At 40.7% G+C, this 13,700-nt stretch overlaps 1 protein-coding gene across 36 annotated transcripts in view; it reads right to left on the bottom strand.

Annotated features, from left to right (window-relative positions):
- Positions 1-13,700, bottom strand: part of ZBTB20 (zinc finger and BTB domain containing 20) — a 773,610-nt gene that overhangs the window by 360,796 nt on the left and 399,114 nt on the right. For all 36 annotated transcript variants that reach the window (XR_007407881.1, XR_007407882.1, XM_049105202.1 and 33 more), the window contains one exon: positions 10,221-10,268. The gene's annotated coding sequence lies outside the window, so the exon portion shown is untranslated. The remainder of the gene's footprint in view (positions 1-10,220; positions 10,269-13,700) is intronic.

Below are 13,700 nucleotides of genomic sequence, written 5' to 3' on the forward strand. Positions count from 1 at the left end.
CAAACAAATAATAAATCTGAAAACCTATCTCATTTTGGTTCCTTCCAAAGAAGAGTCTGCAACAAGAACCTGGGTACTGGTTTTACTTTGAAAGGTGATCTCAGGGCAGCCCCCGGTGGTGCAGCGGTTTGGCGCCGCCTGCAGCCTGGGGCGTGATCCTGGAGACTCGGGATTGAGTCCCCACATCGGGCTCCCCGCATGGAGCCTGCTTCTCCCTCTGTGTCTCTGCCTCTCTCTCTCTGTGTCTATGAATAAATAAATAAAATCTTAAAAAAAAAAAAAGGTGATCTCAGAAGGCAAGCGTGAAGAGCATTGAGTCAGAGCAGAGGACAAGGCAGTGATGAAAATGTGTAGAAGGGGCCACCAGAGTATTAACTGGAGCACAATTCAACCAGCATCTCTGAGACTTGTGCACAATGTCTCCAGCGGTATCGTCTGAAGGAAACAGAGGCTGGAACATGAATTCTCCAGTTCTGTTCCTCCAATGGTTGAGAGGCTCTGCGGCCTTAAGCAGCCAACCTTCCCTTTCCCTATCTAATGTAGATTTATTGAGCACCCCCTGGCCATGGAAAAGGTCCTGGGAAAAGCACTCCTGAGGTGGGGGTCTGGGCCAACACAGAATTGCTTCAAGCGGAGCTGAAATCAGAGGTGAGCTGAGGGGCTAAGTGTCAGACACGTCTGCTAGAGTAGCCTACAAAGACTTCTGGGGAGTGGGGCGTAATATACTGCAGTCTGATCCAGCAGCCCCTAAAGGATGGTCTGGGGAAGGTTATAATGACATCTTTTTCCTAATTATATTCCGCATAAAGTGTTTCTGACTCTTGTAAGAAGTCAAACTTTGCGACAGTAAATCCTGACACCGCTCAGGTAAGAAACAGAGAAAATGATTTGCTAATCGGCTTACCTGATTCTCTGGCTAGGATGTCAAGATTGGACTCAGCAGTTCTTGTGAAACCCCTGACACTCATTCACCAATTATCCCCTAGAAGTTGATATGTATCGATCTCCCTGTGTTTCAGGGAAGAATTCTTTGAACTGCTCTAAGGAGCTTTTCCAAAAACGATGATACATTTTTGCATCATTTTGTCATGATGGGGCCCTACTGAAAAATTTCCTGACATTTCTCAATTCATGGCAGTAATATCTACGTTGTTGTATCTGGCTTGCATTTTGTTTTGTTTTGTTTTGTATTAAAGCAGAAGAGAAGTGGGTAAAGGTTAAAAACTGCACCTAAATGTATTAAGCTTGAAGGCTGCGAACATAAACGAGAAGGTTTACAGGAAGTTATTCAGACCTTTAAGCTTCTATAAACATTTCATCATTGCTGACAAGATCCACTTTAGGTAACCCTGCGCAAGCAGTTCCTGTGTTGCCGTAAGGGTGAAGGTGAATTTATTTTGCAATTTGCCAAGCAGTGTAGGAATTTTCTGGAGAATTTTGGTTTGGGGGCCTAGAGCGTAAGGTTAAACAGTAGATACTTCTGTGGTTGCAAGAGAAGAACTGATAGACCCCCTCGTTCTGCTATTATAATGTATGGAGGAAAGCACTGGATTCCCAATCCCTAGGAAAGGTGCCGGTGGTAGTATGAACGTACATGAACACAGGCGGCTTCCCTCTGACAAGGAGTGGGCGAGTCTTTAAAATAAAGTTCTGAAAGAAAAAAAGGAAAAGCTCCAGGGACCATTTAGGCTCCGTCAGTGAGTTCCATCCCGAGACATCACAGCCAGTTGCACAGAAACCAAACGTCAATATTTACAAAGCCCTTTCCATCTTATGTCCTGCTTCCTTTTCCTTTCTTGCCTTTTCTTCTCCCTTTTCCTTCCTCGCCATCCCTTGATCCTCTGCGTCCCTTTCTCCCAGGTGCCCTCACGTCCCCCAGCCCCACCATTTGTGTTCATCCTGAGAAAGAGGCTTCGGTGATGGAAAGGACAGGGCTTCAGACAAAGCCACCGCTCCGGCCGGGGGCTGTGACCCGGCCAAGCCCGAGGAGGGGCGCTCGGCCCTCACAGGCTCTTCACCCCACAGGCCATTAGGCTTCCAAGGCTTGATGGCTGTCTGGAGCCTCGTGATTTCAAAGCTTTCAGGGCCTGACAAGGACTTGCTAATTTCAAACTTTCTAACCAATTACAATCACAAAGAACGCAGGACAATAATCAGCAAAATGAAACTGCTGGGGTGAAGCCGCCCTCACAGGTTTCGCTCTTGTGGCTCCACACGTCGTCGTGCAGCTGGGACTGGGTTTCAACAAGTAAATAAAAATACATTATGAAATAAAAACATGCACAATGGGTCCCTCTTGCTGTCTTGTTCCCGGTAGTCGGGTCTGGAGGAACCCTGTCCTGCGTGTAGCCCATTAATTTCTGATGGTGTTAATTAAAAACTTTTGATGCTGCCTTTGAATGGAAAATACCTCAAACAGTGTTTCCTTTATTGAAACACCAAGTTCCAAGTCTTGGATTATTAGGTTAAGCTCTGTCACAGCAGTGAGACCAACATAAATGCTTTTCATACCATCTGACTAGTTCTACTACTACTAATTAATAATAATAAATGAAAAGAAAGAAGAGAAACTGTTTAGGTTGAAACTCCCTTATTTCAATCCTTTTTTTTCCCCCGAACTAAATTGAAAATCCGGGTCCCTGAATGTAGAACATATGATATTTTAAAAATCTTTTTTTCAAATCCTTACAGAACATTCAAATCACCCAATGTTCCAGGACCTGAATTTTTTATATTTTAAAATGGGGAAAGCTGCTTAAAATAAGTGAATCAGCTGCTAAGTGATTTCTCTCTGTCTCTTCCCCTACTCTCTTTCGAGAGGCTGAAAAAAAATGCTTAAAATGGTATATGCAATTGATATGTGCTGCTTAAGAAGCTTAATATAATTACTGAGGACTCAGACTTTCTATTTAAAACGGAGATAGGCTGGGGCAAGAGAAACTCTGAGTTGTAAGTATTCATCCCTCGTGAGGTGTGGAAAATGTTTCCAGACGTTTAGTCCACCGAGCGAGGTAAGGGGCGCGAGGCAGTTATGCACACGGCTCTCCCCGCTCCTGGAAACCTAGGGAAACCGAGGAAATCCTGACAGCAACGTAAGGAGCCAGTGTGACAGATGCCGTGCAGGAAGCCAGCAAATAAAAATGCATCCCTGCAATCCAACGCTTTTGTGAAGTGCTAAGCAAACCACCAAAACATCCTGATTGGTTTCTAAGACTCTCCTCCAATTTGATTTTTTAACCATTCCTCCCTCCCGTACAGGCGCCTGGAGCCCGGACGCCCAGTTGGAGACGCCCCACAAATGTCTTTTCACCGACGCTCTCTTCTCTCTCGGGCTCTCCTGGACTTCACTTTCTCTCCCATTTCTCCTCTCCCAATCTGTTTATTCATGCTGTCTGCAACATCAGCTGAGTCCTGGAGGGACGACAAAACTTTCCTTTTCTACCCTGAAGGTCTTCATCGGTCTTATTCTTGTTTTGATCTACTATCCCTAAAGTGGATGAAGTTCTGCATAAAGGCGAAGCGTTTTGGCAAATCTCCTTTCTTTCCCTCCCTAACCGCAGGCTGCATTGGCCTCACCCTCTTGCAACAGTTTGCAGAACTGCACCCCAACCGCCACCACCCCCCACCCGTCCCCGCCTGATGTGACACGATGGTGATCCTTCAACAACATCAACGACATCAACACCGACGAGGGGCAACCCTCCCTGGAAGGCACGCGAGGAGAACAGTCGGAGCGACGGAAAGAACTAGAACGCCCAAAAGGGACGTAGGCCTGAGCAAACCACAGCATGAGTCTATCTGTTCACAAAATTTATGAATTTTCCCAAGTAAATTGACAGGCGATATTGTCTACAAAGGACTAGTAAATGTAAATTAACTAACAGATCTGTAGCAAATGAGTGCATTTAAAGATGATTTCCAGCTGAAATGATTTTTCTTCCGAGAGACCAAGTTTTTGTTAAACTTAATCCTACTCTCTTCCCTCTCCAGCAGCAGAAACATCTGGTCGGTTTTAGATTCCCCTTGGATTTCCAACTTCAAAGGGAATTATAAAGAATAACAAATTCATGTACCGGCACTAAAAAAAAAAAAATGAGAGCAGCAGGAGAGAATGGTAAAATTGTCCTTATTTGACTGCTAGTGACAGGCGCCACAGGCAGAACCATAAGAAAAGACAAAGGCAAGATCACCGGGTGACAACCAGAGTTTCTAGAAGGGACAGGATCTTTGGCTACACGCAAATATACACAGGGCTCTTTGCAATCTATAAGGAGATTTCTCCTTGCTTAAATAAAGAAAACAATGAAAGGAGTTAGAAGGCGAGAGAGAGAGAGAGAGAATGAGAGAGAGAGAGAGGAAGGAAGGAAGGAAGGAAGGAAGGAAGGAAGGAAGGAAGGAAGGAAGGAAGGACGTTAGTTAGTTCACATTTACCTGTCACATAAGAAGCGTCACCAAAAGTTTGTTCAAAGAATCTTAGGACTCAGACTCTGGGTTTTGTGTTTGATCTACAGAAAACTCTGAGTTCTGATTCTACCAAGGGCCAGATAAGCCATCTCAGAAGTAACTCAGGCTCCTAAGAATACCTTAGAACCGTCATATCCTCCTAAAAGATTAGACCTCTGAGAGTCTCTTCCTTGTTCTGGATCTTTATCAAAGGATGGCCAGAAATCAAAGTCCTCCAGGAGTGGACAAACAGGGTTTGAATGAACTATTGATATTTGCAATTGTGCCCAGTTATGCTTGACATCACTTTATACAACTGGATCTATCTTTCTCCTCTGTCATTTACCTAGGAAAACTGAAATATACTTCTTGGAGTGCAGGTCTTGATATAATCAAATACAAAATAAGAACAGTTAGAAGTCCAATTTTGCCATTATAATTAGCTCTTATAAACAGCCTCTCCTCTTTCTTGTTTCATGTACAATGTGTACAGCAATAATAATAAAAATAAACAAGATGTGATTAACCAATCACCTTGTTCATGGACAGAGAAAGAGTTAAGGGCTAAATGTCTTTAAATAATTAATTATAAAAGTCTTTAAATTTTTATTTATTTATGATAGTCACACACAGAGAGAGAGAGAGGCAGAGACACAGGCAGAGGGAGAAGCAGGCTCCATGCACCGGGAGCCTGACGTGGGATTCGATCCCGGGTCTCCAGGATCACGCCCTGGGCCAAATGCAGGCGCCAAACCGCTGCGCCACCCAGGGGTCCCTAATTATAAAAGTCTTTAAACTTAGTGTTCAAAGGTTACAGATCCCCACACCACAAATACATTAGGTTGATTCACAGAGTGGCCATCAAAAACCAGAAAGCAAATTACTTTTGACCAAAAAGTATATATCAACAGCATGTTAATATTTCAGAGTAGGATAGAACAAACAACCAATTCTCTGTGGACCTTAGCATGGTTTGCAGATGGAGCAGTCCTCCAAAGAGAAGACCATCTCCAAAGTATGTTGTCTATATCACAGGCTTTGAGTAATCTCTAATGAAGGAAGAAAAAGTTAAGACTTCTCTTCAGCATTTCCAATGTAAAAAAGAAGGACTGAGCTGGCTGCAAAAGCGTCTTGAATATCTGGCTTGAATGAGGTTTTCAATCTCCCCTCAACACTCTAGGTAAAGGCAGGATCACCCAAGTGATCTATCTCACTATGAGAATGCCGTAACTCCTATTCTGATGGTAATTGCATATGATGATGTATTACACATCCAAAAAAGTTTACCCAGAATATCTGCCAACTTTTTGAAACATGGATCTGATGATATGAATAAACCATTTTTTTCTTTTGCAACTACCTGTGTCTTCGGTCTAAAATGAAAACCCTGGCTTGATGCAAGCATTTACAAAGGATTCCCTGTCCTGTATAAGCAGATCATTCAATGATGATTACCCAGGGAGGAGGAAGTAGAGGGTATGGACTACTACTTTATTCCAAGAAATGCTGTTTTATAGCTTGAGGATACATATGGTCACAAATATCAACAATTGAACAGACACCAGACCCAAAGGCAGAGCATAAGGAAACCCCACACACATATACCAAGAAGCAAACACTATCATTAATAATAATAATTATTATTATAGCTATTATCGGGATGAGGTATGATGGTTCACTTGGGTATAATGTGTAATACATTAGCTAGAAAGAACCAAGGGTAAACTTATTCTTATCTTTAAAAGGCAGTTTGTATTCTGGTTTATACGACATGAGCTACATAATTAACACATATAAGAAAAGAATTCAGGAAAAGGTGAAGACTTATGCCTTTATTTCAGTTATTGAATTGTTAATATCAATCTTAAAAATAATGATGAAAAGGTTAGCTGTTTTAAAATATGGGTGTTTTGGGCTATGGTAAAATATCCTCGCAGCTTTAAAACAGTGGCTCATCCCCACCTATCTTTCCTTGGAATGCCTGGCTCAGTGCAGAGCCATCAGATCCTTTCCTGACTTCTGAGGACATTTTAATGGTGGTAATGCCATACCAGGGTAAGAGAGAAATCGAGAGGACCAGAAGACTGAGAGGGACAAAATGAAATGGAAAGAAAAAAGTTTGTATTGTTTACACCATCCAGTCTGGCAAATTTTACAGATGCTTTCTGTTTGCTTGGGATAGTTTATTGCCGATGTTATTTCTTTTCTTCTTCTTCTTCTTTTTTTTTTTTCTCCACATGCTTTCCTCTACCAACTTTGGTTGAAAATACTTTGTATGTGTCCCTACTGTAAGCCCTCATATTTTTGTAGAGATTTAGTGTGGTGGAGAAGCACTTTTTTTTTTCTTCCCCAAGGGTTAGGCACATCAATATTCCAGCTACTCACTTTCGAGGCCAATGGAAAATGTGCTCCTAAGATTAAATAGACCTGAGTAACACATAAATCCAGTTTATACTGATGCAGTATGTTACACAGTTACTCACACCCTGAATTTCTGATGAGTGGAATACACCTTTTGGACAACACACTGCTACTGAACCATCACTGACTACAATTCAAAGACAGCGAGGCAGGACTAAACTCTTAACTATAGGTTCTCTACAGAGAGCCTAATTTTGCACAGAGCCCTCCTCATCTGTGGAGCTCTGTATGCAAAGGATCTGGTCTAGCCACAGAAAATTAGGTTCTTTAAATATTCTTAGAGTAAACTAGAGAAATATATGCAAGCACACAGGGAGTGCCCTTTGTTCTACAATACACCGTCTCCTTTGACCCTCACTTCCCTAAACAGTGCTTTTCTTTTTTTAATTATTCAGACTGTTAATATATAATTTCTCCCTTTTCAGACTTCATAAGTGCCCCTTTAGGAAGCAACCTTTCCTTTCTGCCAATAAATCTTTAAAAAACGATGCTTTTAATCCAGTGTTATATTTGGTTTAAGTAGGTTGGCCATGTTTATCCACTATGGGTTGGCTGCAACCACACCGGACTTCTATAGTAGTCAGAGCACTATGTTTTCCTTTCACCTCAGATACACAATTGCATATAACACAACATATATCCCATATTAAGTCTAACTAAAGCTATGTAGAACTAGCAGCAAATTATCATTCTACGTTTGGGTCAGTAAAAATATTCCTACTCCCCATAAAGGTTCCCCTAAGAAACCTAGCCAAATCTGTGAAATGTCCCTCGAGTCAACCAAATTGGCCTTTGGGTAACTAACACATGTACCTAAGAATATTATGAAACACTCTGACAGGATTTTATGATCAATCGTTACATTTTAGGAAATATAATGGCAGTATACTCAGAAGAAAAATAATCCTCTATACAAGGATTAGAACTCTTTATCTAAGTGTTTATAGCGTTAACATGCGAAAAAGTCCTTATGGGCCTGAAATATTGATGGACTAAATGCTGTGATGTTTGGGGTTTGCTTCAAAATACTATGGTAGTAACATGGGAAAATGATAGACCATGAGCTCATCACTGTAAAAGCCCAGGGATGCGTACATGAGAGTTCACTGTAATATGTCTACTTTCATCTATTTGGAAGTTTTCATAATAAAAAATTCAAAAATATATACTGATGGAACTTGCATCCCTTTACTCATTATTGCATATTTAGATTAAATAAGCTATTCCTTCCTCTTCAGGAATCATATATATTTATGTAAAATGACATTCATAAGAACCATGTAATTACATGTAAAATTCTTAGGTTAAGTTTTGAAAGCAGGACACAAAATTATATACAAAGTATGTTGGGATCCTTGGGTGGCGCAGCGGTTTGGCGCCTGCCTTTGGCCCAGGGTGCGATCCTGGAGACCCGGGATCGAATCCCACATCAGGCTCCCGGTGCATGGAGCCTGCTTCTCCCTCTGCCTATGTCTCTGCCTCTCTCTCTCTTTCTGTGACTATCATAAATAAATAAAAAAGAAAAAAAAAAAGAAAAAAAAAAACAAAGTATGTTTACGACATGTTTAAAAAAATATATCCTCAGGGGAAAATGAGAGTAAAGAAATACATCAAATAGTTATTAATGATTGGATTTAAATTATAGAAATAATTACTTGTATTTTTCTTCATTTTACTCCTATGTGTTTTTCCAAATTATTTTTAATGAGCATGTATCATTTTAAAATGAAAATAAATTTTTATTCATTAGTGGATAAGATGTGCTCTCCTTTCCCGAGGAGCTTTTCACTAAAACAGAGAAACTGCAAACACACAGCTTTGCCCGGATACTTTAAATCTTCATACCTAGAAGTGAAATACACCCACAGGAAAAGAAACGTCAATACAGATTTTATCTGATCATAGAAACATAAAGAGCTTTCTGTGTGTTGGACAGAAACAGGGGAGGAACCGGCTTCTCTGCAAGCCAGAAAGAGTGAAATTCAGGCCATTTTGTGGCGAGATCCTTTTGCGATGAAAGCAATGGGAGCAACAAATTAAAGTTACAAGTAAGCCTGTCCCTTGAGTCCTGATGCTCACACTGATAGGAGTTTCTTTTTTGTCAGTGTAACAGAGAAAGCACGGGAGTGGGAGTTGGGTGGTGGGAGTAGTTACAATCCTTAAGGCTTGGGGCCTTCATTGGTGAGATGGATATGGTCAAAGAGACAGAGGTGGATGCGAGACACAACTAGAAACAAAAATACAGCGACAACTATGGATTATGTGCAATGGATGTGGAAAGTCCCTGTTAGAAAAGTATCTTTATCACCCCAAGGGGTTATTTTCCTCATTTTATGCACATTCATATAAAGTGAAGTCAAGAGTGTAACTTTTAAAGGTTTGGATGAATATGATGTTCATGACTAAAATAGGCCTGGCTGGAGCCAGGCGTAACATCATCAGATGCCAGGCAAGTCACCCCCTCCGGTCCTCCTCCCTCTCCAGTATTTCAATGCCGGCCAACCTCTAGCAAACTCAGCTCTTTTAGACTCTTTCTGACTCAATGATGCTCTACGAATATACCCGTAGTACTGACCTGCACTCTCCTCCCAGCCACCGAAATCTCAAGAATTCTAGAAGGCCACAATACCAACCTTTCTGAAACTTCAATTTCCACTAAAAGACACGTAGACCTCAAAGCTTTCAAAGCTAGACTCACTCGCAGCTCTGGGTTGGTCCTTTTAGCTTGAAAAAGAGGTGGCTATCTACATTCATGCTCCTAAAGGACATTTTCCCCTTCCATTTGTGGGTACACAAGAGCAATACCATCTGATTTCAAGATTGATTCAACTGAAGCAAATGCATTTCAAAATTTTAGCATATCGTAGAATAATAAGTAGTTCCAAGCATCACAAAATGTGTTTGGAAGGTTCTGTGTTTGTTTGTTTAATGCCAAAGCATCCGATGTTCCACATGGGCAACATCAGTTTCCAACTTCACCACATCATCCTCTCTGTCCATTCAGGCACCTCCTTCGGAAATATATATCTCCGCAGAGTCTGCCAACCAAGTCCTTTGAATACTTCCACCTCTGCATGGCAAAATCATCACGAAATGTTTGTTGAAATCTGTGATCACAGGTTCTCTGGATCATGTTTCTAATGATTCTAAATGATGGTATTCCAAGCGAACAAATTGGATATAAAATATGTACCGTTCATCAACGTCAAAATACGTTCTATTCAAATTTAATACTTGAGGTGGTGAACACACCACAGCCTTTAGGTTGAATTCTTTCAGAGACTGGGAGAAACACACTCGACTTCTTGGCACCTCGATATCTAGGCTGCCATTTAGGGATAATGAAAGTTACTTACCGGACAGCAAAGTTGTGAGGAATATCCAGTTAGTGATGGTGAAACATTCTGAAATGAAAAGAATATCGTAAATGCTGGGCATTTGACAAATGCATGTCAACACAGTGATCATGGAAAATAACTCATTTGCTTGTCACCTTGGGACACTGACTCAGTGATAGCATATGGAGAGTAAAGGAGCCTTCTTTTGGGGAAGGAACATTCTAGTGTGCCCTGGGAAAGTGGCCTGTGCTGCTGTCTGCATGTTCAGCTTTAAGGGCTCGAACCAGTTGCAACCAGTTGTGAATGACTTGCTGCCCATTTCTGCAATTCACTGTAACTTGTATTGGGAAAGTTATGTTTTATGGTTAATTATCCATGGTCTGTTTGAAAAAATAAATCAAACCATTGTGAACCACCAGGATTTGCAGCTCCATTTGAACTTTACTGTACTTTTGATTAAACATTTTGTAAATAAAAACAAACTGGTTTCTTCTTGTTTTTAGTTGTTTGTTACTTGTGTTCTGGGTATAAATATTGTGGCAATGGTGGGAGAACAAGTTATGGATTATTTACCCCTGGTTTCATGAGTTGTGAGTTACTGGCCTTATTCTCCTTCATGAGTATAAATAAATGTATAGTATTATATTCCAAGTCCTCTAAGACAAATGGAACGAGTGAACTGAAACCTTTTAAAACCAAAACCTTTTATGCTAAGTCACAGAGCAACAAAACAAACCCCAAATTAACATTTAAAAAGCTTCTACTGTGGAGCAACAAAATCCCCCAATATTATATAATCTGCATTTTAAAAACTGCTTGCCTAACGAGCAGCAGTCTATCAATAATTCCACACACTTGTCTTTTCACTGCTTTTATAATTTAGAAGCCCTAGATGGTTTACCAGAGATTACCTCCCACCCCCAATATAACCACCAGGATGCAGCCTTCAAAATAACCAGCATAACTAACTGAAGTCAAAACTGATTTAGAAAGATCTGGAATTATTGTGACTAAAAGTAATGAAACTCTATGTAAAGGAAGAACTTTACATAAATTTGTCTAGAGTCACCATCCTAACATTTATATAAATAAAAGAAGTTTGAAATGCAATTGTCCAGGGAAAATGAGAAAAGCCAGGATTCAAAGGACCCTGTGGCAGCCCAGTGCGAGAGGAATGTGTTTGAGACCTAGAATCCTAAGTTCCTAACACATTTGCATATGAAACTTAATGAGGACCACCACAGTAGCTTGCAAAAATTATGTTTTTTAAATGATCCACTGTTCTATGCAGCACTGATCACTGAAAGGGGCCTCTAGGAAACATAAAATTGCCTTCTGCGATTTGCAACTTTTATAAAGACAGAGACAGGATAATAAGGGCTTTCTTCTAGGATGGGGTGATCTGTCCATTGCTGCGACTTGAAGAGCACTGCATCCGATTTCATCTCTCCCCTTTATTCCTCTCACGGCTTACTGCTCACCTGTGTAAGCACTGTGAGGGAATGGCCATAGAAGGTCCCTCACCAGCTCACAAAAACATGGTAAAATATTTATGAAGGGGCTACTATATGCCAGGCACAACTAGAGCAATCCTCCTTGGAAAGGTAAGTCAGTGGCTAAAGTTCTCCTTGTAACATTTAAAAATATCTATTACTACTGCCAACAGGGAGGAGAAGCTAGGTTGAAAGTGTTATGAAGGACTTCTGAAAAATTAGAAACTGTTTCAAACTCTCCCTAGCTTCTTGTATGCTCTGGGAAGAGAAAGTTTCGGCTTCGGGCCCTTCTAAGCCTGGATCCCATATCACCAAAGAAAAGCTAGAAGCAGCCTATATGTTTCCAGGGCCCTGGCTGCAACTGAAAATGAGGGCTGACCAGAATCAGTTGGCAGTCGTTGGACACTGAAAGGTCACTTCTGCCCTAAGTATGGTTCAGAGAATATAAAAACCCACCGAAAATGGAAGCTATTTTGAGAAACAGGCAGGAAAAAAAAAGATATTTTACTTAAAGACATTTTCCTTTTTTTTTTTTTTATAATACACTCCTCTATTTTTGAAAACCAAGAAAACACTCATCTGTAGAGTTCTGAGTTTTCTTTTAAATCCAGGCAACCCATTTAAAAATCATGATACGCAAAATGACTCCCCATATAAGGAACTACACACCAAAAATAAGTGCTTGGTGGCAGATGAATGATCATGTTCAAATTCTATTATAAAGTATAGAATTCTACACGATGCAGGTATATACATACAGAATTTCAGCCATGACACCTGGAGAGAAACACTTAGAAAATGTATACACAGGAATATGATTTCCTGGTGAAAGACTTGAGTATTATGACCAACTTCCATTATTTTTCCACAAACAAATCTACCTCAGCTATAGGTTCTTTTAAGAGAAAAAAAAACCAAACAAACCAGGAGACATACTTACAAATTACACACACACACACACACACACATATATATTAGCTTGCTCATTACTCTCTAAGACAACTAAAGATGCCCCCACGTCATCACAGAGACATGATAATCCCAGGCCTCTTGATTACTCGGCTATTGCAAGAGAGACACAGATTCAGGCAATGAGACCTGAAAAACCAGACAAAACTCTCCCGGCTTTGATTTTTATCTTTATGCACTAGATTTCTCCATACAAAGGGACTCCTAAATTTAATAGCTAACCCATAAATGAAAGGTAAACAAACTAGGACATAGCCCAAATCTTTTTTTAAAAAGTGAAGGAGCACTCATGTCTCACCTGCGGTCAAATCAGATGAACCAATTTCATCTGGCTTTTCCATCCAGAAGAAAAGTATGACCTGGAGGCATGTTCCTGACCTCCAGTACAAGGAGATGAAGTGCCTCCCCCGACCATTTTCATCCTCTCAGACTGCGTAAGGAAGGATCAAAACTGCCAGTGGTGCCACCCCTCACACACCTGATGCCCAACAAATGCCCAGTCCCATGAGGCCATTTTATGAGCACTCGGAAGGCAGAAACTACAAAGGAAGAATAAAACAAAACTAAAAAGTCCTCCAAACTCCATCATCAAGTGCATGTCTGATTGCCAGAGGACATCAGTCCATTAAATGAAATAAAATATTAGAAACGGGCCCCGAAGACCGATAGGCCTCACCCAAATCTCACTGTGTTCCCACTTAAGCTGGGAAGGAAGTTATTCCAGCAAAAAAACAGGGGCTGTGGGAAAGGAGTGATGGGCTACAAAGGCACAAAGAGACATAAAGCTGGTGCCATGAATCTAAACGTGTGCCAGGGAAGAATATCACAGAAAGTTCTAAATGAAAATTCCAGAAACTGCAGCTTCCTAAGTGGAACTGTTGTTTAGGGGATGAATTCTATAGGGAGTTTGCATTAAGTGCCTGTGCTATAGCATCTAGATGTTTTCTCTTTCATTATGACTTTGGAGTTTGTCATGAGAAAAAAAAAAAAAAAAGAAAAAAACATTAGAGCTTTCTACAGCCCCCAAAGTAAAAGG

The sequence above is a fragment of the Canis lupus genome, chromosome 33 (assembly GCF_003254725.2).
Source record: "Canis lupus dingo isolate Sandy chromosome 33, ASM325472v2, whole genome shotgun sequence".
NCBI lineage: Eukaryota > Metazoa > Chordata > Mammalia > Carnivora > Canidae > Canis > Canis lupus.